This window comes from Mustela putorius, unplaced genomic scaffold, assembly GCF_011764305.1.
Source record: "Mustela putorius furo isolate JIRA1106 unplaced genomic scaffold, ASM1176430v1.1 tig00000129_pilon_pilon_pilon, whole genome shotgun sequence".
NCBI lineage: Eukaryota > Metazoa > Chordata > Mammalia > Carnivora > Mustelidae > Mustela > Mustela putorius.
This window is the reverse complement of record NW_025421290.1, coordinates 9,822,718-9,849,860: the sequence shown is the minus strand read 5'-3', so window position 1 is coordinate 9,849,860 and position 27,143 is coordinate 9,822,718. Positions and strand designations below refer to the sequence as shown.

General features: G+C 38.8%; 1 protein-coding gene across 4 annotated transcripts in view; it reads right to left on the bottom strand.

Moving 5' to 3' along the window:
• Positions 1 to 27,143, bottom strand: part of FBXO34 (F-box protein 34) — a 134,301-nt gene that overhangs the window by 21,003 nt on the left and 86,155 nt on the right. Inside the window, exon 1 of one of the 4 annotated variants that reach the window (XM_004738830.3) lies at positions 12,483 to 13,041. The exons of the other annotated variants lie outside the window; for them this stretch is intronic. The gene's annotated coding sequence lies outside the window, so the exon portion shown is untranslated. Of the gene's footprint in view, positions 1 to 12,482; positions 13,042 to 27,143 lie in introns of those variants that run through there. 4 annotated transcript variants of the gene reach the window in all.

Genomic DNA, 27,143 nt, shown 5'->3' with positions numbered 1-27,143 from the left:
CTTAGGAAACTCCTTTAATTCAAAACACCTACCCTTCACTGTCACACAATTTAATGGATCCACCAGACATGCTGGGTGGGACACCCAGTTGGACAAAGCAATCCCTGCCCTGCTCCAGAAACAATTTTATAAACTCGTTCCTCCAAATCCTACCTCCTGCAAGAAAAAAACCGTACACCCCATGACTTAATTTCTCTACAAAGCCTCAGTATCTTCTGTCATCAAAGGCTGATAACTTAGCAGTGGTTCTCCATCTTTTTTGATTCTGGACACTTCAGTATCTGAGAAAAAGTCAAAGTTCTCTGCCCAAGAAAAAAGGCCAGAGCAAACAAAAAATTCCGCACAGAATTTTGGGAAATCTCAGGGCTTCTAATTAACAGCTGCTGCCTTAGTTCTTCCTTGTATTTTTCCCTTCATCCTCACAGCGGCCATTTGGCCTTTTTTCCCTACCCATTACCACCATCTTTTTCATTCTTTACCCACTGGAACTACTGAAAACTGCTCACTCAGCTGGGGCCCACCCTGCCCAGGTCGCATCCCCTGCCCCACCCATCAATATTACAGAATGGCTGCTATATGCCTCCCCTGGGACACTTAACATTGTCTATCTTGTCTTCCTCTCCCTACTATAATGTAAAGTGAAAGGTATGAGTAATCATATTCCTTTCTGTAGCTCTCACAGAGCATGCAGCGCAGTGCCTTGTGCTTGGAAAGCATTCATTAGAGTGAATCAATGTCAAACCTAAAGATTTAAAAGAAACCAGCCAATCAGCAACAATCTTTTAAATGGAACATTGAGTAGTTGGGCAGCCCAGGAAGTTGATGCAATTAAGCAACTCCACCCACTGTTTCCTGATCTAGTGCACTGCTAGCTCAGAAACGGGAGGTGGATGAGGTGGAAAGATAGAGGCTACTCTCCAGGTCATGGTCACTCTTAATCTTGGTTACCTTTCTGCAAAGCAAAAAGTAGTTTGGCTTAAACAGCAGCCTTTTTCCAGCACCCTAGTTACCTAAAACATTCTGATGCAATGTCAGATTTTAAAGAAAATCCTACTCACCAGGCATGTGCAAATACTCTCACAAAAGGTTTCTAACTTAGTACTGTCAGTTTCACCAGGGTACAAATAACTTTCAAGTTGCTAATAACCTCTAAGACAGAACTGAGATATCCACGCATTTATTATGTTGCTAATAACCTCTAAGACAGAACAACTGAGATATCCACGCATTCAGGTATGAGTTAGGCAACCTCCCTCTCATTTTCAAAGCCCCACACCACATCCTTTAAATACCAAAATACACATACACTGAGTCCCAACAAGAAACACCGTAAAGTCTCCCCATGATTCTTTACTATATTAAACACAGCTGTATAGGGCCATGTTTACATATATATATTTTTTAAAATGCCAAACCAACATTAGTGCTAAAATATTTCTGATAAATAGACTCGTACACACCCAAACCTGAAAGAATAAGGACACCAAGAAGTTTAAAAATACGTTCATCTTTAAAGGGCACTAAAAACATAAACTATGTCCTATTATCATGTTTTGGTTATTTTGGTGTAACAGTTATACATACATTAATTGTAAAGCCACAATTTGTTATTAATTACATCAACAGAAAATCCTAAATTCTCTGTTTCTAAATTAATTATCAAGTATGCAGAGTTCATACCCAGAATCTTTAGGTACTTCAATTATTAACAAACCAAACCACAGAGAAGAACCTGGTACCCAAGATCAGATTTCATTGCTAGGCTAATAGGTGGCAAAATTATACATACCAAATAGCATAGCCAAACTTAGTAAGAATTAGAAATGATACAAAACTCCCTCACCCCCAAATATTTAGTAGTAAGCCTATTCCTCTCTCTCCTACTGCTAATCTTATAGAAACAGACTGTTAGTATAAATAACTAATTGTAATTCACAGACTGCTGAATTTGTGACCCATGGGTCCAGCTCTTGCCAGCCCCAAAACAGGATCCTATGCCCTAGGCAAGATGGTCTTACAAGAGAACAAACAGTAGCCCACTGGAAAAAGAAAACAAATATCTTCCCTAAACATACCAGCACCTTAGCTGTAAGGAATGTTTTGTACCTAACAAAGCACTTTTGCAAACATTTCATATGGCCCTCTTTCTGTTCCTCACATCATTTGCATCTTGGGTCCTTTGTACCAGCTGCTCCTTCTTTCCTTTCTCCCCAGTCTCTTTACGCCTCCCCTGCTGTGGTCCACATATCACCACAAACCTATAACCTTCAGTGTTTTTGTATTGCAGTCTGTAACCACGGTCAGAAGAGAAGATAAAAGCCAGAAACTGAAACTTGCTCAAAATCAAGCAGTGATGTAGCAGTAACTTCAAAGGTCAGCATTTTCTGATATGCTACAAACTCAAAACACTACATCTTAAGTTATAAAAGATTCAAATAAAGAGGTACACCAAATTCTCCCTATGAAAATACTCTGTAACATGTCTTACTTTAGGAACTGAGTCCCATCTAAAACATTTCCCTCCAACTTTTAGAAAGCAAAGGAAAAGACAACCTGAGAAAGAGCTTTGTATCCAAAAAGCCTTCTACGGTCATTAGTAAAGAACTAAATATCACCCAGAGGCAAACCAGAAGCTAACCTGTATGGAATTTAGATTCCTAACTGGAATCTAATGGAGAGGTGACAGTGCTAACCCCAAGTTCATGCATAAGTCAGACCCTTTATATCAGTTCATTCAGTGTTTCATATACCAATGCCCTCCAGGAGAATAACATTTACTATAATTCTTCTGCTCTGAGTAAAATGTATAGGTGAGAAAAATACTAAATACCCAAGGATAGTCAAACAGGAAATTTTTCAGTTCCTGAATTCAATTGGAAAATAATTATTTAACACCTACAAATATACTCCAATGTGCTTGAAACCCTGATTTAATGAAGGCAAAATGAAAGCCGGTATGTGAACAAAGGTTTTAGCAGCAACCCAAAGGAGAAAAGTAGAGATGAGTTATCATAGTATCTTTAAAATATGTGGGGCACCAGAGTGGCCCAGTTGTTGGGCTTCAGCCTTCGGCTCAAGTCAAGATCCCAGCATCCTAGGATGGGGCCACATCGGGCTCTTTATTTGGCAGGAGGCCTGCTTCTCCCTCTCCCTCTTCCTGCCTCTCTGCCTACTTGTGATCTCTCTGTCATATATATAAATAAATAAATAAATAAAAATATGACAAACACAAAAGAATTTGCAGAGTGAATGTCAGCATTTATACTGTAATCAATTTAATTTTTCAAACTTTCAAGATTTTATTTATTTATTTGACAGAGAGAAATCATAAGTAGACGGAGAGGCAGGCAGAGAGAGAGAGAGGGAAGCAGGCTCCCTGCTGAGCAGAGAGCCCGATGCAGGACTCGATCCCAGGACCCTGAGATCATGACCTGAGCCGAAGGCAGCGGCTTAACCCACTGAGCCACCCAAGTTTTTTCAGACTTCAAAATAGTGTCAAAATAATACTCAAGTATTATATATGCTATGTATTTGTTTTCTCTTTGGAGTTGTATAAGATTTAGAAGCATACAGGGTTTACTAGTAACTACATAATAATGCAACGTAAAAATGTTATAATTCTATCTATATTAAAGGGTTTCAATAAATTTCCTTTGGATGGGATTCACATGTTACTCAAATTTTTAAACTACTGCTCCAGATCTGAAATTATTCAGTGCAAGAGAAGATGAGAGTAGCGTAAGAAAAACTATTAATATATTTATGAGTGTATGCAACAGAGATTTGATTAAAACACAGAAGGTAGAGATCTCTAAACCTACCCTCATTCAAATCCGCAACACTAACATTACACTCAAACTGCAACTATTGGGGCACCTGCTGGCTCAGGAGAGCATGCAATTCTCTCTCTCTTTAAGATTTATATATTTGTCAGAGAGAGAGAACGCACAAGCAGTGGGAGCAGCAGGCAGAAGGAGAAGCAGGCACCCTGCTGCACAAGGAGCCCAAAGTGGGACTCGAACCCAGTGTCCTAGGCTTATGACCTAAGTCAAAAAGTCAGATGCTTACTCAGTTGAGCCACCCAGGCAACCCGAGCATGCAATTCTTGATCTCAGGGTCATGAGCTCAAGCCATATGAGCTCAAGCCACAGAGCCTACTTAATTAAAAAAAAATTTTTTTTGCAACTATCTGTGGGGCCTAAAGAGATCGGGCCTTTCTTATTCCTGGGAGTTTTCACCAATCCTTTAAGTTGGCAAATTTTCTTACATTTCACATCACAAGTATAAAATAATTTCCACTCTCTAATTTGAACATTCAAGCAATCATTTCTCCTTCTATTCAAATCTCAGTTTGGGAGCTAAGATACTAATTCGATCTTTCATTCACTCACTCATTATTTACTGAGCATCTACTATGTCCCAGGTACTCTTCCAAAGACCAGGGATACAGTAGTGAAAAAATATAAAAATTCTCATCCTCATTAAATAAACCTTCTAGCTGGAAAATAGACTAATAAAGCATATGTACATAAAAGCTCTTTATAGAGAGAAAAGGAAGTACTGAGCATATGTATCATACATAAATGATATATTTGATGCAAAAGATTTGGAAAGCTGTTTTACAGTCAACCACATAATGAAGTGAAAAAAATTCTTAATAAATAGGGACTCATTAGAAAGAATATGAGTGTCCATTTACATGACAAATCTAGAAATGGGATAAAAACATCAGTATAGGGGCACCTGGGTGGCTCAGTGAGTTGAAGGCTTATCCTCTGGCTCAGGTCTGATCCCAGGATCCTGGGATCGAGCCCCACATCATGCTCTCTGCTCAGCAGGGAGCCTGCTTCCCCCTCTCTCTCTGCCTGCCTCTCTGCCTACTTGTGATCTCGCTGTCAAATACATAAATAAAATCTTAAAAAAAAAAAAAAGAACATCAGTATAATAGAAACAAAATGGCACATTAAGCAAGGTCTCTTTTGGAACTGAATCAGATCCTGGTGTGTGCTCACACCATTCCTGAAATACTCATAGATTTGAAACGAATTTTAGAAGATTTATGAAGAGACACAAAGAAACTTCAAAGAGATTTTGAGACAATATAAGGGAAAGGAAGAACACCTAGGAATCACATTAAAAAATCAAGACATTATTCTTTAGGTCACTCACTGTTAGCATACGAGTACAGTATTTCCTAAGTTTTAAATTTGATGGAAAGAGAAGACTAATATCATAGCTATCTGATACAATTCAGCTCTAAATTTCTTGCATGATTACAGGAAACATACAAATCAAAACTACAGATAAGTGCCTTCTTATAGGTTCCTATTCGGGAAGATGGCAAGGGGAAAGAGAAACATCAGTAGAGGAACAAAAAACAGGCAAATCAAACAGGAAAAGCATTATCTTTGAATGTAACACAAAAATAAAGGCTAGCTATAAAGTAAAAAAAAAAAAAAAGGCAGTATTAAAATTAACATTTTTCAAGCATGGCCCTAGAAAAAAGGAAATGGGAAGGCTCAAAAGGCAAATTTTATCAGAAAATCAAATTATTGTAAACTTTCTTTTGGGTCTTAAACAAAGACTTAAGTCCCAAAATGCCTTTTCTAAATAAAAGTTGCACAGGTATTTTAATCCTATTCCACTATCACATTTCTACCCATATCCCACAAATCCAGTAACAGAAAAATTCAGTGAGTATCCAAAATAATACTGAATAGAATTATGTTAAAATTTTAGAAAGGAAGCAATTCAAAGGCATCAAGAAATTTAAAACTTGATTAAACATCCTTTAAGATCATCCAATCTTGTTATTTCATGCTCAAAATAAAACAGAAACAAAGAAAGTGTAATGTTTATTTGGTTTCCTGAAAGGAATCCTCCTTACTGTGGGAATTATCAAAGAACCATGAGATGACCATCTAGCCATGTCTTTAGACAGGACCAGAAAACCCAATTTTATCACCGAACTCTTGAGCTGACAAGGCTCTAAAGGTTAGCTTATACTAAAAATTAGTGTAGATTTATTAAGTCATAATGAGGATCAAAATTCCAATTTCAGAAATTGGAGTACCTGAGTCCTTCATTCATATGTGTCTCCTCTCCTGGTCCCAATATTATTAAATCAGAAGATTTGGGTTACAAGTGAAAAAAGCAAAGAAAGAAAAATAACCTAAGGAATAATTCAACCAGGTTATGATGAATCCTCATGTACATACAGTTTTTGACTCATGACTAATTATACCCCCTTAAGAACCAAAGAACTTGGGACGCCTGGGTGCTTAGTCAGGTGTCTGCCTTCAGCTCAGGTCAGGATACCAGGTGGGATGAGTCTCGCATCCATCTCCTTGCTCAGCAGGGAGTCTGCTTCTCCCTCTGCCTGCGCTCTCACCTGTGCCCTCTCTCTGACAAATAAATAAAATTTTTTAAAAAATTTAAAAAAGAACTTCCTCAACACAAGAAAATTCAGGACCTCCACCCCTTCCTAAAGGCAGAACAAGCATAGCTTACAATTTTTTTAAGCTCCTCCTTAAAGCCTCATCAACTTCGGTTTATTAAATACTTTCTTGTAATACGGTCAAATGGATTTTAACTTCCTAGGTATTCATAATCTTCTGAGCTTGAGCTAATTCCCTTAATTGTTCTAAATCTCTTCAGCTGCTAATTTAACGAGACCATGTTCTTTCTTTCTTTCTTTCTTTCTTTTTTTAAGATTTATTTATTTGGGGACGCCTGGGTGGCTCAGTTGGTTGGATGACTGCCTTCAGCTCAGGTCATGATCCTGGAGTCCAGAGAACCCCATCGGGTTCCCAGCTCCATGGGGAGTCTGCTTCTCCCTCTGACCTTCTCCTTGCTCATGCTCTCTCTCACTGTCTCTCTCTCTCAAAAAAAAAAAAGATTTATTTATTTGAGAGCGAGGGGACAGGAGGGGCAGTGGAAAGGGAGAAAGAGAATCTCAAGCACACAGCCCCATGGGGCTGAGATCATGACCTAAGCCAAAACCAAGAGCTCAGACACTTAACCGACCGAGCCACCTAGGCACCCCTAGATGAACGTTCCTTCTAAAGATGCCTGACTACATCCATTACCATCCAGCTCTCCCAAATTTTGAGTCTTCACATTTTAAAACTGAATAGTATACTGACTTTAAAGAGAAGAACATACTGGAACATTCATTCTTGCAGTAAATGTTATTCCATGGAATTAATTTTAAAAACATTTCTAATGTTAAGAATGGGAAGAGAATACAAGAGAAAAATTCAAAATATGCATCAATTTTAGAAATAAACTGCTTCTTAAAGACACTTTGCACAAATCTCCAACAGCCCTTTCCTGGGCTGCCATGCAGTGATTCTCTATAGTTTTCAGGGCAAATTCTCTACCCCACCCTCCCGAAATTTCTAATTAAGTACAATCAGTTCCCCTATATGGGGCTGATTGATTGGGAAACAGTTTTAATAAAATGTGAATTTTGTGTTTGCTTTTATTAGAAACACTAAGTGTACATTCAAAACTGCACTCAGAGAGTACCTGGGTGGCTCAGTTGGTTAGGCATCTGACTTCAGCTCACGTCATGATCTGGGGGCTACTGGGATCAAGCCCCACATTGGCTCCCTGATGAGTGGAGAGTCTTCTTCTCCTTCTCCCTCTGCCCCTCCCATCACTTGTGCTCGCTTTCTCAAATAAGTAAATAAAATCTTAAACAAAAAATTGCACTCAGCTTATATAGAAATACAGAAATATAAAAAACACAAGCACACATGTCAAACATCTTTTAAAAAAATTTTTTTAAATACATGTCAAGTCTACACACCATCCATACTGTTCCCTTAGAAATTTTAGAATACTTTGCAGCAACACATGTGAATTCACTAAGATGTTCCAGGGCTCCTCAGACAGACCAGAAACTGGCAAAGTGTTCCATCCAAGTCTAATGGCTCTAAATACAACCTAAATGTGCACTAAGGGGCCAGCCCAAGAGGCCAGACCTCCAGGTTTGTGTATTATTAAATCTCCACCTGGATGTCTCAAACTTGACATGTCCAAAATCAAAATCCTGATTCCCTGTGCACATTCCACACCACCCTTCCTCGGTCCTCCCCATTTTGGTGAACAGCAACCCTATTTTTCCAATTTCCAAAGCCAAAATCCTTGAGTCATCCCTGACCGCATTTTTCTCTCACAAACCACACCAGGAATTCCCATTGGCTCTTCCTTCTAAAATATACTCAGACTCCAACTACAGCTGACCCTTTAACAATGAGGGAGATTAGGGGCACAGACAACCTCCCCTCTCTATACAGTCAAAAATCTAAGTATAACTTTTGACTCCTCCAAAACTTAGCAGCTTACTGTTGACCAGAAGCCTTACCAATAACAAACAGCTGTTTAACACATATTTTGTGTATGTATTACATACTGTATTCTTAGAATAAAGCTAGAGAAAAGAAAATATTGGGAAAATACATCTACAGTGCTGTACTATAAAAATAACATAAGCAGACCCATGCAGTTCACACCCATGTTGTTCAAGGGTCAACTTGTACCAGCCACCACCTCCACTACCATTCTGTTCTAAGCCACCATGATTTCTTGCCTGCACTAGTTCTCTCAATTCTACTCCTGCTGGTCCACTCTCAAACCCAGCAGCCAGTGTAATCCCATAAAGGAAAAGGGAAATTCCATCTATCATTTTCTTCTGCACCAAACCCCTATTAAAAATAAAACCACAGGCCCAAAATGGCATCACTTGGGCTAGGCGAAGTCAGTCACCAAATGAAGTAATACCTGACCTAATTGCAGTATCGACCTCCCCTAGAAATGCAGTCTTATCCAGTCAGTCAGGAATTTTCTGATTAGGAGAAATGAAGTAATCTGTCACAAGGACCCACTCCAGTCCCCCAATGGAAGATGGAGTAATCAGCATAATCAGACCCCTTGCCCTTCCCTTTAAGGGAAGGGATCTAGCCCAAACCCCCCCCCTTTTTTTTTCTAATAACCTTCTTGCTCCACCCTTCTTCCTATAAAAACCTTCCATTTTGTACATATCCTTGGAGCTCTCCTTTACTTACTAGGTGGGATGCTGCGGATTCATGAATCACTTAATAAAGCCAAGTAGATCTTCAAATTTATTTGGATGAATTTTGTTTTTTAACACCCAGGTATTTACTGTATCACTGACTATTTCCATCTTTCTGCTCAAGGGTCATCTTCTCAGAGAGGCACCCCTTGAATATCCACATAAAGAAGTGCTAGTCCCCACATTCCTATTCCTTTTATCCTTTCTTTACATTCTCTGCAACAACTGCTCCCTCCCTCCTGACATGTATCCATGTTGGTGCATCTTCCTCTGACTGAGTATCAGCTCAAGAAGACTTCTGTTCACTGCTTTATGAGGCCTAAAAGAGTATATTATAGACAAAACTTGTTGAATAAAAATCTCACCAATTGTTTCAGGAGAATTTCAATGTTCTAAACATCAAAATGTCCCCAGAGTTTGTATAAGTAGGAGTGTTTCGTGCCGGTTTTCCTGATAGTAATTTATTAAACTTGTGCTTTTTTAGGGGCACCTGACTGGCTCAGTCAGTAGAGCATGTGATTGTTGATCTTGGAGTCAAGATGTCGAGCCCCATGATGGGTACAGTGATTTACTTTTTTAAAAATGCTTTATTTGCCATCACTATCCATATTATTTGGCTAGTCCAAAATGGATTTTTTTTTTTTAAGATTTTATCCTTAAGTAATCTCTACACCCAACATGGAGCTCAAACTCATAACCCCAAAGATCAAGAGTCGCATGCTATACCAACTGAACCAGCCAGACTCCCTTCAATAGATTATATTTTGATTTACCTGAACTCTCTAATTCTATTCATAATCTAAAGGATTAGATAGTCCTCTATATTTTACTAGCTACCTGAAAATTTGGTTTTGTTTTCTGACACCCTCCAAAAGTCATGGTAGATGTTTCAGGTGACAAATCTCAAATCCTGATCTATTTTTCTCTCTCCACCAACCCTCTCCCCAGAACTAAGCTTTAAATACAGCTTTAAACATACTTAAGGAAAATCTCTGAGATTCAGATCCCAAATAACCTTTCTCCATAGCAAGATCTAACACAAGGCAATTCAAAATCTAACCACGTAAATTAAATTTTCAAAGATTACATCTTTGACCCTTGCCCACACAATTTGGGCCAATCTAAAACTCACTTTTTACCTTTGCCTCATTTAATTCCCTAAGTCCCCCTGACCTTCCCTACCAGCTGTCTTCAACATGTATGACATGGAGGTGAAGGGTGCATTAATAAGCCTTAAGAGGAAGCCACTTGATAATTATCAGGCAGAAAGTAAAGCCCATCTAGATTTGTTCTGTCACATCTTTGCAATGTGACAGAACCTTAAGTGGGGATTTTACTTCCTCTACAAACTATTTCATCTGTGACTTGTGTTTGCTGAAGATATTTAGACACACCTTGAGCAGGCCTGTTGTTTAATCTACAAAAAGGTATTTGGATTGTCTTAGGTCCTTCTGAAAAGCGATGGACCAGCATCCTGCCCCACTTCAAAAATGAGTTGGCTTCTTGTTACTATGGTGATGAGCACCTTGTGAACAGAGACAATTTGCCACTTGCTTAAAATTCAAAGCATTTTGGGGCACCTGGGTGGCTCAGTGGTTTAAGCCTCTGCCTTCATCTCAGGTCATGATCTCAGGGTCCTGGGATCGAGCCCCACATCGGGCTCTCTGCTTGGCGGGGAGCCTGCTTCCCCCTCTCTCTCTGCCTGCCTCTCTGCCTACTTGTGATCTCTGTCTATCAAATAAAATAAATGAAATCACTGGTTGTTTAACCAAAAAAAAAAAAAAAAAAAAATTCAAAGCATTTTGTAGCTTTGTTTTTTATCAGGAACAAGGTGAGAGGAGCAGTAGAACCAATTATGGAATATATTTATAAACACTTAAAAGGAGTGTGTTTCTTGATTCTGAATAGCAAGATTTTAAATTGCTTAGTTTACAGGAAAAAATGAGCGAAATAAATGGACTGAAGGAAATAAATGTTGGAGTATATTCTAACATGAACAGCTCTATACCATTGCTGAACTTGCCACTGCTACAGATTTTCCAGAACAGAGGTTCTTAGACTGTTTTTCAGATTGGTCACACATACACAAAACACATTAGTTTTCTCACTTGCATTAGTCTCCTACTAATCTCCTACAATGAGTTTTGTGTATGTGTAACAACCATCAGTCTGGAAGGGAAGAAAAATCCACTTGACCAGGTGTCAACCAAGTAGTACAAGCCCAATGCTCCTGAACCATTAGCAGTTTGAAGGAAAGATGCTACAGTGCAATAAATTCCTAAAAGGAAACAATGCAGCGCCTATTCCTGATTTTCAAAAAATTCTTACCAAACAGGAAAACTTGACCTTAATAAAAGGAAACTAACATAAATTTATAGAACACAGCATATCCAATAGCAAAATATTAAAAAGATTCCCATCCTATATCCAGGAACAAAACAAAGATGCCAGCCAGCACATTACCAAAAAACAGAAACTAAAATATTCAAAGGGAAGAGACAAAAATCTCTCCTTATTTGCAAACTACAGGTTATGGGGTTTTCCTGTTAAAAATCAAATTAAATATTACTTGGTCTAATAGTTCAAAAACTTACCAGACAAAAGATCAAAATATAAAATCAAACAAAAAACACTAAACAAAGAATTACCACATGTTCCAACAACTCTATTCCTAGGGATATACCTCCAAAGAACTGAAGACAAGACACCCAAACAGTTGTACACAAACTTTATAGCAGCACTATTTAAAACAGGTAAAAAGTGAAAGGTGAAAACAAACCAGATGTCCATCAGTGGATGACTGGATAAACTACAGTATCTGTATACAACAGATTAATAAAGTGATGGTACAAGCACTTGTAGAGAGCAAGATGGGAGCACCTGGGTGGCTCAGTCATTTAAGCATTCAACTCTTGATTCTGGCTCAGGTCATGATCGCAGGGTCATGAGAGCAAGGCACATGTTGGGCTCTGCATTCAGCAGGGAGTCTGCTTGAGATTCTCTCTCTCTCCCTCTGCCCATCCCTCAGGAGAAAGCAAGATGGAGTCACTTGTATCAACCAGGGGACTGTGTCAAGCAACGTCACAAGCAGATAAGGGTACTATAGCTATGAGGTATCACCAAGAAAAGTACCAGTTAACACCACCCCAGAACTGATAACGAGCAGAAGCAGAGGAGATCTGCAGGGTCCAAAATTGATTAAATCCCTTTAAAAAGAGAGAATTTTTGCAGCAAACTGTCAGATTCTTCAGACATTGACCCTTCTATGTCTGATCACTTAAAAAAGGCATTTGCCACCAAAGGCTCTGCCTGACTGACCTTCAAACTGAGATCATTCACTCCTTGAACACTGTAAGCAGTAAGTGCCAAGGGCTGACCCAGACAGGACAGAGGCCTTACTTACCTCAACTGTGTGCTCACGGACTGACTGCTCAGGCAGACTTCTCATTTGGTTTGTTAACTCCCTGCCCCCTGTGTTATCATGTTTGTTGTGTGACTTGTGTTCTGCTTTGTGTGCCCTGTAAGAAGCCAAGTGAATCATGTGATGAAATGTCATTGAGTTTGGAATCCTAAACCTGCTTTATAATTATGTTAACCCTGCTTCCTGAGTGAATAAAGCCGACACTGTGGAAAGACACAGCTTCTGAGGGCACCTTCACAGCATGCTCATCACAATACTACGACATGGATGAACTTTGAAAACAGTATGTTAAGTGAAAGAATCTAGACACAAAAGATCCCATATTTTATGATCCATATGCAGGAAATGTCCAGAATAGGAAACCTACAGAGACAGAAAGTAGATTAATGGTTGCCTAGGGGTTTGTTGGAAAGTGGGGACAAGGGGTCGGAGGTTAGGGAGTGACAGGTGTGAAGTTTCTTCTAAGGGGTTATGGAAATTAGGTGATGGTTCCACAACTTTGTGACTATACTAAACACCAGTGAACTGTATACTCTTAAAAGGCGAATCTTATGGCATGGAATTTATATCTAAATTTTAAAAGAGAACAGTCAATAAGATTTGTGGTGGGAAAAATAAAATTCCCAAAACATACATAAAAGCTAGAGTAATCAAAACAGCATAGAGATCAGAAATAAATAGATCAAGAAAACAACATTCTAAATGATTAAAGCAGGATGTTTGAATAGACTGAGAAAATTGGATATCTGAGTGAAAGGTAGATGCCTACTTCATCATAAAAACTTACAAGTGGGGGCGCCTGGGTGGCTCAGTGGATTACGCCGCTGCCTTCGGCTCAGGTCATGATCTCAGTGTCCTGGGATCGAGCCCCGCATCGGGCTCTTTGCTCAGCGGGAGCCTGCTTCTCTCTCTCTCTCTGCCTGACTCTCCGCCTACTTGTGATTTCTCTCTCTGTCAAATAAATAATAAATAAAATCTTTAAAAAAAAAAAAAAAAAAAAAAAACTTACAAGTGCCAGAATGAGTAAAATGTAAAATCCAAGGGTGCCTAGGTGGTTCAGTCAGTTAAGTGTCCAATTCTTGATCTCAGCCCAGGTCTCCATCTCAGGGTTGTGAGTTCATGCCCCGAGTGGAGCCTACTTTAAAAAAAAGTAAAATCCAATTCTGACAAATATGAATGATTGTAAATTCTTAGTGGGAAGTAACTCCTCGTTCCTTAAATATACAAAATACTGACATATCTGACTAAATACAAATTCTAAATATCTATTTGTGGAGAAGACACCATAAAGTTAAAACATAAGCAAAAGACTAGGAGAATAGTATTTGTAATATATACAAAGGATTAATTTCCATGATATTAAAAACTTCACCCAACCAATGGAAAGGAAGAAGGAAAAAGGGGACAGTATTTTCGTATAATTCTATTGGCGTAAAACAAAACTGAAAAGACTATGTGTAATTTGCAAATACATTAATGTCCAGCAAACTGGTCAGTTGGGAGGCGAGTTAGGGACATTTTTTTTTAAATCTATTTTCAATGTTTGGGTTTCTGACCACAGTATATACACTGATTTTATAATACCAAAAACAATTTAAGAAGGAAAAAAGTCTGAGAGGCAAACTTTAAGTAGCTGAGGGACACTAAAGGATTTTTAAGGGGAAGTAGCATGGTTGGTTCAGTATTTTTGACAGATCCCTGGTGCAGCTTTATAGAGAATGGATAGGAGACACACCAGATTGGAATCAGTATTGCTTCATTTCATTCAATGAATGTTAAACACCTACTGGGTCTTGGCACTGAGGTAAGCACTGGGACCAGTTAGAAATGTCACAAGCTATCCCTCCAAAAGGTCATATATACCTACTTTGGGCAATGGTGCAAAGGAAATAAAGGAAAATACCTATTCTTTTTAGTGGGAGGAGAAGTAAGGGATATATGTAAAACTTTTGTCATTTTAAGGCATCGGTAGATAAAATCTTTCTGATATTCCTTGTATTACAAGAGGACCAGGTATTCCTGATAAGTAACCCATATTTTGACAACTCACTGAAGAAAAAAAAGCAAAAAAAACAGTATCAGCCTTGCTCTTAAAAGTAACTGTCTTATTTTCAAGATTCTTTGACTTTGGAAAGTCCAAGTCCTAAAAATCTCTAAAAGAAGAAATTTCAAAGCCTTCACTAGTCATTTTCTGTCCTTTTAAAAATTCCGTGGTTTTGTCAAAGATGAATAAAAAGAGGACACAATATTAACAGACCAAAAGAAAAACATTTTAGTGAATCATATAAAAGATATTTTTAATTATGCCTTAATCTGCATTGGTTTCTTTTTAGACGTGTTCCCATTTTATCACAGCCATCTGCTATTTTCACAGCAAGCCAGTTTTAACAAGTTTTAATAAAGACCATGACTGTACATAAAAATTTTTTAAACTTTCTCACCTTAAAACTTACTTAAGTGTCCCCTAAGTGAAAGGAGGCAGAAAAAAGAAACTGCTGATAAATTTGGTGAAAAGTTCACCCTACCACTTGGCTTAGGACATTTCAAAATCTGAGCAGTGTGGCAGCAGCTCAGTTATACCTTAAGGCTCGCTGCTTTACCATCTACGGCTGAGGAAAGGAGCTCTTCTGAGGTTGCTGGTCAGCAGGCAATCACTGTCATCTTGACAAAGCCTACTACCGAGTGAGTTTTTCTTAAATCTACCACAGTGCTACCATAATTCTCCCCACACCATGCAGACAAGGTCCCTCATTTATAGATTTCCTATTCCACATGCATGATGTGGGCAACACCAAGGTAAACCCAAGTCCATTTCTGAGGGCTTGCATTTATGGTGTGGTAAGTATGGTATGCATACTAGTCACAGGACCTAAGTATCTCAAGACAGTCCCAATTTCACAGTATTCTATTGTTTTCACCTACGGTGATTTGTTAAAAACGTGGTGATGATTTAATAGTTAGACTCATGTAAGTTTTTTTAAGTGAATAAAGTTCAAAACATGGGAAAAAAAAGCTTTTCAGGCTCTCCATAGAATTTTGGTCCTGAGCACATAACATATGGAAAAAAACCTAACCTAATCCTCTCGACCAATCCTGAGAAAGAGATGCATTTCTTCCTAGGCAGGAGATCAGAAATTACAAACGATTTTTTTTTTTTTTTAAGATTTTATTTATTTGACAGATAGAGATCACAAGTAGGCAGAGAGGCAGGCAGAGAGGAGGAAGCAGGCTCCCTGCGGAGCAGAGCCCGATGTGGGGCTCGATTCTAGGACTCTGGAATCATGACCTGAGCCGAAGGCAGGGGCTTTAACCCACTGAGCCACCCAGATGCCCCTAACAAACTATTTTTAAAAATGCAACCAAACAAAAAGAAAAAGCCAGGGCGCCTGGGTGGCTCAGTGGGTTAAAGCCCCTGCCTTCCGCTCAGGTCATGATCTCAGGGTCCTGGGATCAAGCCCCGCATCGGGCTCTCTGCTCAGCACGAAGCCTGCTTCCCCCTCTCTCTCTGCCTGCCTCTCTGCCTACGTGTGGTCTCTATCTGTCAAATAAATAAATAAAATCTAAAAAAAAGAAAGAAAGAAAAAAAGCCATTAGCACATATGAAGAGTCTGACCTGGATTTAAAAACCAAAAACAAAACCCTCTAATTAAAACACAAAAGGTGGTGAAGAACGTAGAGACAAGAAAAAGGAGCAATAAGCAGTGGTTGCCAGATGCCCTTTTTGCAGAAATGTTTTGGGGTTTTTTTTAAAGATTTTAATTATTTGAGAGAATGAGCAAGACAGGGAGGGAGCAAGCACAGGCGGGTGAGGGGTGGGAGGGAAGCAGGCTCCCGCTGAGCAAGGAGCCCAAAGCAGGACTGAACCCCAGCACCCTGGGATCATCACCTGAGCCAAAGGCAGACGCTTAACCAACTGAGCCGCCCAGGCGCCCCAGAAATGCTTAATTTATCAACTGGATACTCCTGTATTTATATCCTGTTACATATTTATTCTTTTTATCCACAGCTAAAACCTTTCAGGTATCTTAAATGCTAGAGTGGCCCACATTCTCTTTCTTAGAGATTACAGGCAATTGTTTTTACTTGAGCTACTACCCTGTTACCCTATGACATTCCTACTCTGACCTTCTCCAAAGGTAACCATCAGTAGACAAGGGGGGATCTCAATGGACTATGAAGTGGCCTGGTATGAAATTAAAGGAAAGGAGAGTCCAACCAACCCAATTACATCAAATCTAATGTGGGGAAAGGGCACTGAATTTGAGCAGAAGAGGTTACAAGTGGAGACAGAGTCTTAAGATTAGAAGACTCACTAGATGATGGAGTAATCAATGGATGCCTGCTTCAGAGTGGATTAGAAGACCAGGGTCACCAGATAGAGCCACTGAAGGACAACCGGAATCACTATAGACGTAGGATGATTAAGTACCCTCAAACCAAACTATGTGACCTGATACTGCACTATGTGTTTCCTTACGCCCCCACACATCCACATAAAAACCTAACAGCAAGTCATCTGATTTAATACCTACTTATAGTTACTTCCTGCTTTATGAAAAGAAAAAATCTCCTAGAATCAGAAGAATTATTTCCTGACTGTATTTATAGGACTTGCAAACCAGCAGGGGATTGGCTAAGCCTATTCAGAACACCCTTAAATTGCTAAGGTTATGTACCTATTTATTTCAAGAATTATATCCCAGACTTCTGGGTAATACCAGATGGTGGACTAAACACACAACACTATTTGCTGATCCTTCCCCAAACACCTATGTATTGTATTGTAGTGTAGTGTAGTGTTTTGTTTGGTTGTTTTTTTTTTTAAGATACAAACCCAAAGGTACAAAGAGTACTAGAGATTATAGCCACACATTTTGGAAAGCTGAAATATAAATGGCTAAAAGGTAAAGGACTCAAAGACCCAAGAAAACTGAATCCTAAGGTAAGCATCAGGGAACACTCCCCCAAAAGGATAAGCAAGATAAAATGGGAAGGGTTAACAGAAAATCTTCCTAAAATGAAAGTCCCAGATGCAGTCTTTCAGACAGGCAGGCAAATGCCCTTCCTTCACTCTTAAAATAGGCTGAAGGTAATCTAAAGAGAGTTAAAACAAAGAGTTATATGGACCAAGGAATCACCAGATAAGATGAAGGCAGTTTAAGTTAATATATGTACTAGATCCCTATCCACACTGTGTTGGTAAAAGTAAATGTTTAACAACTACCTGGGGGGAGCAGGGGTGTCAGGGGAGGAACAAGGGGAGTTATTTGTAATATCTGCTAAAATTTTTATGGTATAAATACTCTTACCATGGCTGCTTCAAGCTAAAAAATACCGCTATAGGTAGAGTTCAGAAGACATGCATGGTAACCTATCATTAAACAGTATTTCCACCATATAAATTAGATGTAAATAACACCAAGAGCTTCCATAATAACAAAATGTAAAAAAATAATTAGGAGGTGGTGAATTTTTAGTATTACTGATGTGATTAATATAATATTTCATTTTAAGTTTGTTTAATCTTTAGTAACTGTTACATTTAGCAAATGACTCACAAAGTTCCTAAAAATTTAAGAATTGTCTCTGATTTGCCAATACTAGTCACCAACCCTAGCTCCCCCATCAATACCCTTTCCCAAAAGGCTTTCTCTCTTCTCTCCCTCTCTCACTCTCGCTTTTATTCTCCTTCTCTGACAAATAAATACATAAAATCTTTTTTTTTAAAGATTTTATGTATTTATTTGACAGAGAGAGATCACAAGTAGGCAGAAAGGCAGGCAAAGAGAGAGAGGAGAAAGCAGGCTCCCTGCTGAGCAGAGAGCCCGATGCGGGACTCGATCCCAGGACCCTGAGATCATGACCTGAGCCGAAGGCAGCGGCTTAACCCACTGAGCCACCCAGGCACCCCAATACATAAAATCTTTAAAAAAAAAAAATTTGTTTGGCCAGATCTTCCTATGGTGAAGCTGACAACTGCTAAGTCCTACTACATATTCAGAGCTTCCAATCAGCTTTCTAAGATCCCACTACTAAATATCAGCAAAAGCCAAGAACTGTAAGGCCTCTCTGGCATAAAAAAGATGAAACAGAAAAACCAAGTTGGAAGGGAGAGCAGGGTCAGCTTCATAGGTGTGTGACCTATACAGTCAGAGTGCCCCGCACTTAGAAGAGCTCTGTGTTAGGTTTAATTCTTTACTGTTATTGTCTTGAAATTCTTCAATAAATGACCGACACAGTCACTCTGTACTTGGCCCTGCAAATTACAGAGCTAGTCCTTACAGAGTTTATGCAAACAGAAGAAAACTCTGGGGAAAAAGACAGCATGAATATTTTCAGAAACATAAAAGAAAGTATCACAAATGTAAAGAACAGTAAGCTTTAAAAAGAAAAGAAAAACTAAGTGAAAGTGAGCAAAACCATGCCTTCTTGGTAATTAAAAAATGCAATAGCCAAAATGAAAAACTCATTAGAATAGCAAAACAAGACTGGAAGATCAATTCAGCAAGTCCAATACCTGAGTAACAGAGTTCAAGAGAAAATAAGAGGGAAAAAAAGGAAAAAGTAGGGGAGAAAATTGGGGTGCCTGGCTAGCTCAGCTGGAAGAACATGCAAATTTTTTAAAGATATTATTTATTTATTTGTCAGAGAGAGAGAGTGCAAATGCATTAACAGTGAGCACAAGTGGCAGGCCTAGAGAGAAGCAGGCTCCCCACTTGGCAAGAAGCCCAATGCAGGACTCGATCGCAGGACTCTGGGATCATGACCTGAGCCAAAGGCAGATGCTTAATGGACTGAGCCACTCATGCGTCCCATGAGCATGCAATTCTTTTCATTTTTTTTTTTAAGATTTTTTTTTTACTAATCTGACAGAGAGAGAGAGATCACAAGTAGGCTTAACCCAGTACGCCACCCACGCACCCGAGCATGCATGCAATTCTTGATCTGGAGGTCATAAGTCTGAGCCCCACGCTGGGTGTAGAGAGTAATTAAATGAATTTAAGTAAAGAGAGTGGGGAGAAAGTCATGAACAAAGTAGTTCCCTGATTTAAAGGGTTCATCCAGTACTCAGCACAATGAACAGAACCAAACTCACACTAAGTCACCTTACCGTGCAATTTCCAACACTGAGAAACAAAGAAAAGAACCAATCACATAAATTATCAGGAACCTAACATATCAGAATATATTCTGCCAAAATAAAAGCATAAACCAATAAACAGGAAAACAGGAGATCTAGAAAACAAGAAATCCAACACAAAGAGGTAAGATGTAAACCCAAGACGCTGGTGAGGAAGTCCCAGGATAAGAGCTGTGCATAAAAATAGTGGCAACCACTCCAGATGGAAGCACATCCTTAAGAATACGGTAAACTAAGTGAATGTCTGAAGTGTCAGAACTTCCTGAAAGAAAATATGGACAAGATACAATCTGAACTACATTAGTGAGTAGTTTCAAATTAAATGTAAATAATAACAAAAAAAAAATTAAAATTTCAGGGAAACCCAAAAGTTGTATAGAAAAGTACAAATTTTCATAGATTACTCTGTGGCTTAACTGTGAATAGCATGTTCAATTTTTTGTTTTTTAAGATTTTATTTATTTGAGAGAGACAGTGTGTGGTGTGTGCATGTGTGCATGAGCCAGGGGTGGGGGAGGGCAGGAGCAAAGGGGGAGGGAGAAATAGACTCTGTGCTGAGCAGGGACCCCCCCCCCCCAATGAGGGGCTAAGCTCCTAGGATGCTAAGATCATGAAGCCAGCCAAAGGCAGACACTTAATGAACTGAGCCACCCCAGCACCCCACATGTTCTGTCTTAACTGTGTACACACTGAATATCAATTTAACCCAAGTTATAAACAACTACATTAGGACCAGAGAAGAAAAAGTAAAAAGGGTATCTGGGGAAGTCAAAGAAGAACTAAACCCTGGCAGAATGGGAAATCAAGAAATACTGTCTAAAGCTGAGAAATCAAGAAATCAGAATACAAACATGCTGTTTTATTCAGAACCTGCTACCCCCAAATATGGTGCCTTGGCATACTGAGTATTTTAAACTGAAGAAATGTGAGAAAGAGCAGGTGCAGCAAGGACTTTCTGACCTTCCCTTCTCTCCTGAAGCAGGGCCTAAGATCTTCAAGTAAGAGATGTCCTTCCTATAACTGGAGGAAAGAAACATCCCTTTCTGTGAAGATGGAGGGATACAGACAGAAAGCCAAAGGAAATGGCTTTGCTAAGTTTCTCCAGTTTAATACCCTTAGTTTATACTCTTCAATACGATCACATTTTTATGACATTCCACTCTTCCATCAAATGTAGTATAAAAATACTCAGGCTTAACTATTTCTTTAGGTCTTCATTTCCTTATGAAGCCTCCTGTGTCATATAAACCTTTTATTAAATAAATTTGTATGCTTTTCTCTTGTTAATCTGTCTTTTGTCAGTTCAACTTACAGGGCCCCAGGTGGAGAACCTAGAAGGGTAGTAGGAAAAAAAATCTTCCTCCTCTACAGGAACACAGAGATAAATACAAAAAGAATCCGCTGCAAGAAATTAAAACGTATGCCTCTAGAGAGGGAGAGTGGGTATGAAGTGGGAGGAGAACTGCTGCCTTTCAAAACACATCTTATAAAGCTATTACATCATTATGCACATTTAAAACTTTAATAAAAAATACAAAATAAAAACATGAGAAAAACAAGCAGAAAAACTTCAGAATGTTTTAGATCATGACTCCCCTTTCAAATTACAAGTTTTCTCAAATTTCTCCTTCCATTTGTTGTAGTTTTTCCAAATTTTCTACAAAAAATATAAAAAGTTAAGCATCTTACTACTGTCTAATGATGTAGGAAAGATGTTAAGGTTTGAAACCAATGGCCAAGAAGGAATTCTTGAAATGTCTTTGGAGCAAAAAGGCGGTTTTATTAAAGTATGGGGACAGGATCCATGTGCAGGAAGAGCTGCACTGGGGTCATGAGGAGAGGCTGATTATATACTTTGAAGTTCGGAGAGAGATAGGGATAGCTTAAGTCTCTAAGGAATTTTGGAAGTAAGGTTTCCGGGACCTTGAAGGGGCTAGTTGTTGTTAGGAAAAGGCCATCTATTGCTATCTAATAAAACCTTGTCATGAGACCCTTCAGATTTTTATCAGTGGGTCATATGCTTGGGGGATGCCTGCAAAAATATATCTTGGGAGGTAGAGATAAAGGAAGTTTCCAAAGGAATTTTTATATGTTAAAGTAGACTTAAAGGATCCTGGGGGGTCAGGCTAAGATTAAGAATCACTTTTGCCAGGGCTCCTGGGTGGCTCAGTGGGTTAAAGCCTCTGCCTTTGGCTCAGGTAATGATCCCAGGGTCCTGGGATCAAGCCCCACATAGGGCTCTCTGCTCAGCCTGCTTGCTCCTCTCTGCCTGCTTCTTGGCCTACTTGTGATCTCTGTCTGACAAATAAATAAAATCTTAAAAAAAAAAAAAAAAACATCATTAAGAATCCTTTTTGCCCTTTAGCAAAATAATAACATCAAGGCAGCTGAGTTTCTACAGGAATATCACTCTGCCTGTTTCAAGAACCTGTCTATGAGCTGTAAGAGCTATGGAAATTTAATTTTTCTTTTGCCTTTGTTTTCCCACGCCACCTAATATTCAAAATCAGATGTAACTCTAACTACTAGTTAAGGATACTGCTGGGTCACATGATACCTAATCTGGCACAACTCAGGAAAAGGTGGTGGTTTACCTTCCAGAAGGCAGTTAGCTCAGCAGTTGATACCAAATGATCCCATATCTCACAGTGGATTTCCCTAGGCAAGCCTACATTCTTTCCAAACACCAGAAAGAGATTTTCCACTTAACTCTGTGAAAAATTCAAATAAACATAATTAACTCTAGAATGTGACTTTAAGGTGGCAACAAATCCAATTTCTTTCATACCTTAACTATGCCTGACACTAAATTAAAAGTTTTCAGTACACAGAAATTGTAATATACCATATGTTTTATTTGAACACAACTGGAGAGCATTTGATTTTATTCTGTCTTACATAGCTGTCAGGTCAGCTATTAGCTGTCAGCTGTCTAGCTAGCTAGAAAAGTTATTATGGTCAGAGTTTGCGAAACACAGTTCAGATAAATAAATGTCACATCCTCTGTTCACCTTCACAATGAATGCCGCGAATGGTCATGGTCATCGCAGGATGTTTAAGAAGGAATTTGCTTAGCACAGAGAACTAAGCCAATCTGCAAACGTATGTAGGCCAGCCAAGGCAGCTAGCTACACATGTTTTCACTTATTCCCTTAAGAGTGATTTGGTTTGTTTGGATTTGGTATAGAACCATTTCTGGATTTAAGGAAAACTAAACAAGGTTTTACAGCTTGTTATGTTGGCAGGCAGGGAGCCATGGAGAAATCCGAATCTGAAAAAGATTCCTTTTGCACTTAAAATTAAGGTAGGCTAGACATATATAAAGACCTGTTCTACATTTCTCATCTTCATCCTGCCTAATCATGACAAAGATTATCTTGTCTTCATTATTAATTAGTAAACGCTGGCATATCAGTGTGGCCTCAGGATCATGCAGACTCCCCTCACACACACCCCACCTAACACCAGTAAAATATCTGGCATAAAATACCAAATTTTTCTCAAACTGGCAACTAGAACAAGCTGCTACCAAGAGAATTTTTTTCTTCAAAATCTTTTTGCCAATGTACACAGAAAAAATTTCAGATTAATGGCTGTTAACCACTTTAATCTTATGATACTCAAAACTTCTTGTTCACACTAAAGTGCTTTAGGTAAATAATACTAATCTCTTCTGGCTTCTAGATAGCCTGCAGACTTAGGGAAGTTCATCTAGTTTCTTGCTACCTCCACCTACCCCAGCTCACTGTCCCCAAAAAAAGAAGCTTGAGTCTTTTGTTTTGTTTTTGAAACAGCTTGCTATTTCCATCCCGAGTTTTCCCAAACTATTTCAGGGTCCTGACAATTTTGTCAGTGACTAAGTCTCCCCCTGGGAATAGCTGCCTCATTATCACTATTAAAAACAGTCACTCCTAATACTGACTGATAAGAATCTGGAAACTCATTGTAACTTCGAGAATGCATATCCCACCCTACCCAAAGATAAATGCATTTCAAATGGAAAAACAGACTCCAGGACAGAACTCCAGCAGGCTTTGTGTTCCAATTACAGTACTGAATTTTGTGCATATTCCTGATTCTTACTAACATGAAGAATTTCCTTCCTCATACTAATACAGACATTACTAAGAGCCCAACAAGCAAAACAAACAAGGCGAGCAAAATACAAATGCACTCTCTCTCACCCACAAAAACTCAACAGCAAATGTCCTAATAATCCTAATGTTTCTAAGGTAATATAGACTTCCAACTCATCTTCTGTTTCAAAACTATTTTGTGCAGTACATGTGTTGTGTGGGTAACTTTTGTTCTTGGCAAGCTAGTCCTTGCTTGGAATATCAAGAGCAGATAAACTCAAAGAAGAGGTCTTTTCCTATATCCCTCAAATGGAACAACTACTTAGAAACTTAATTACTGCAAAATGAATACCCAAAATAGAGAGGATCTTAAGTTTATTTCTATCATTGACATTTTGGTTCTATCTAGCTTCCCTGTGTTACTGAAAAAAAATCACATAATCCATCAATCCGGAAACCTGAGAGAGTGATATAGAGATGATCCCCCCCCCCCCCACCAAATACAGTCTCTCCCATAAAGCAGTATCCAAAAGTTCTTTCACATCAACCATATAACTCCTGCAGTCACTGAGGAGAACATGCAGTTCAAGCGTACTTAACCCTTTTCATGCCATAAATACCCTTGGCAGTATATGAAAACTATAAACTTTTTTTTTAAGATTTTGCTTATTTATTTATTTAAGAGAGTGAAAGAGCACAAGGATGGGGTGGAGGGGAGAAAGAGGGGGAAGCAGGCTCCTCACTGAACAGGAAGCCTGATGTGGGGCTCAATCCCAGGACCCTGGGATCATGACCTGAGCCCAAGGCATACACTCAGCTGACTCAAGACACCCAGGTACCCCTGTTAACTTTTTTAAAGCAAAAACACACAAACATATACACACCAAGTGTAGGGGACTACTTAGCCTGAGCGACTCCATCTCAGTTAAACAGACATTTTGTTGTTTGTGCAGTAAAACTTAAACTGACGCTGCCCCCCCCCTCCCAAAGAACTTACTTAAAAGCAAGTCTGGGAAACCAGTAAAATATGGTCGACCAGTCCCTGATAACAGAGCCCAAATACAAGGATGAGTCAGGCCAGGTGGAGACATCCAATCAGTAAAGTGCACATACTATCTCCCTAACTACCAAAGAATGTGGGCCCCGCCTTTTGGGCGCCAAACCTGGGTGCCAATTCTGACCAAGGTGATAGGTTAGTTCAAATAGCTACTATAGGGTGAATTGTAATTCAATTGGCCACCCGGGTGTGACCTAGCATGACTATGCAACTTTCTCTTTCACTGACCTCCTGTGTGTGGCCAGGCTCAACCACATGGCCTTTGCTCTATGAAAGTCTGTGAGGCTGAGAAGGGTTGCTCTCTCCGTAAGAGACGGCCCCGACCGGTCAGTTTGATTCTTGGTGCTGGGGCGAAATAAAGCTTTGCTTGACCTTTGCTTTGTATTAGTCTTGCTCCTATGATCATGGACCCCATCTCAAGAAATCCAATTACATTAAAATACAGTTATCATTTTTTTAAAAAAATTCATATAGTATAAAATACATTCTTACTTTTGTAATATATTAAAAAAAAAGTTCTAATGGCAAGTCTATTAACTACCATAGCTTCCAAATTACAATAAACATAAATGTTATTTTCAAGATATCTGCAACAACAGCAAGATGATAAAAGTATCTGTGATTTCACAAAGCCACAGGGACTGCTTGCTAATTTGCTGTGGTTTAAAGGAAATGTAAATTTCAGTTAGAGATTAGTAAAAAGAAGTATCTAGCATTTTTCTCATTCAAGTTCATGGACCCTATGGCTTTTTAAACAATCATTCTGGAGCATTTCAAGAGGCATTTACAGATCACCTGGTTCAACCTCTTCATTTTAAAGATAGGAAACTAAGGAGGAACTGTGACTACTGCCTGAAGTATCTTGATTCCAAATCACTGGGTTCTGTTTATAGTAAATCACTGTTTCTTCTGAAACCTGAACTTCATATCTAGCAATACTTAGCACTTACCTCAAGCTTGAATCAGTTTCAGCATCTATAAAATGAAAATTATAATCCAAACATGAAAAAACCTTAATGTGAAAATCAAATGTAAAAATCCATGCTAAAGTACTACAGCAGCAGTACCTTTAAAGGTAAGGCTATTACCAGTGAATTCCATAAGAAATTAAAGACAAGTTATTCTTGTTTCTTAGTATACCTTAAGCATCACTGAATTCTGATTTATTTTATGCATTAAATATTTTATGCTACTAAGTGGATCACCCAAAGGGTAAAACTGATCCTAAAAATAAGCCACTTCAAGTATAAAATGATACGCTTAGAAAAAAAAGTTTTGGCTTTGGAGTCGTACTATTAGAAGTTATATGCCTGCAATTCTAGGTGAATACTTATTTCTCTGATTCTCCATTTCTGAATCAGCAAAACAGGAATAAATGCTAACCATATATGACTGCCATGAAAGCCATTAAATGTCAGTCTTCTTCTCTTAAAGGGGCCAATGAGGAATAGAAGATTCAAAGATAGGGGTACCTGGATGGCTCAGTTGTTAAGTGGCTGCCTTTGGCTCAGCTCATGATCCCATGGTCCTGGGATGGAGCCCTGCATGGGGGGCTCCCTGCTCGGTGTGAAACCTGCTTCTCCCTCTCCCACTCCCTCTGCTTGTGTTCCCTGTCTCACTGTATCTCTATAAAATATATAAATAAAATCTTAAAAAAAAAAAAAAGAAGAAGATTCAAAGATAACCTTGCAAAGCAGTAAGCAAGCTTTTCTGATTTCTACATTATGGATATTTGTTTTTCTCCTCCTTCGTCACTTCATAGTTACCTAACAAAAGATAAAGCAGAACAGAAATAATACCCTTCCTTAATGGTCAGTACAGAATCTCTCAGCAATCTAAGACAGAGCTATTCAAATAGCCAGCAACTTTTTCAACAGAAAATTCTTGTTTAAAAATAAATTACACACAGCAGATAGTATTACTATGCACTGAAAAAGGAAAAGGATTAAAACTAAAGACCATTCCCAAATTTCTAAACAGACCAACGTAAACAAACGTTAGGAGGACAAGAGTCACCCAAAATAATTCAGACAGGTAACTTAAACATGCAGGTGAAAAAATAAATGCTAAGAGAGGCAAGGCCACCCACTTCTTTCCACACACTTTGTTGTGCTTGCCTCCACAAAAGAAATCAACTGTAGACATGTCAAAGTTACAGTGACAAATATGCAAACACTTTAGTTGACTAGGAACAATATACAGAAAATACAGTAGGTAGTCCAAGGGCACACAAAAGGCTCATAGTACAAAGCAGATTTGTTAAACACTCAGGGCGGAAAAAAGAACCATTATCTGCTATGCCCTCCTGTCGCACCCTTTTATTTGTAGTCAAAACTGCAAGCTGTTTTAAAGACAATGGCAATGTTATT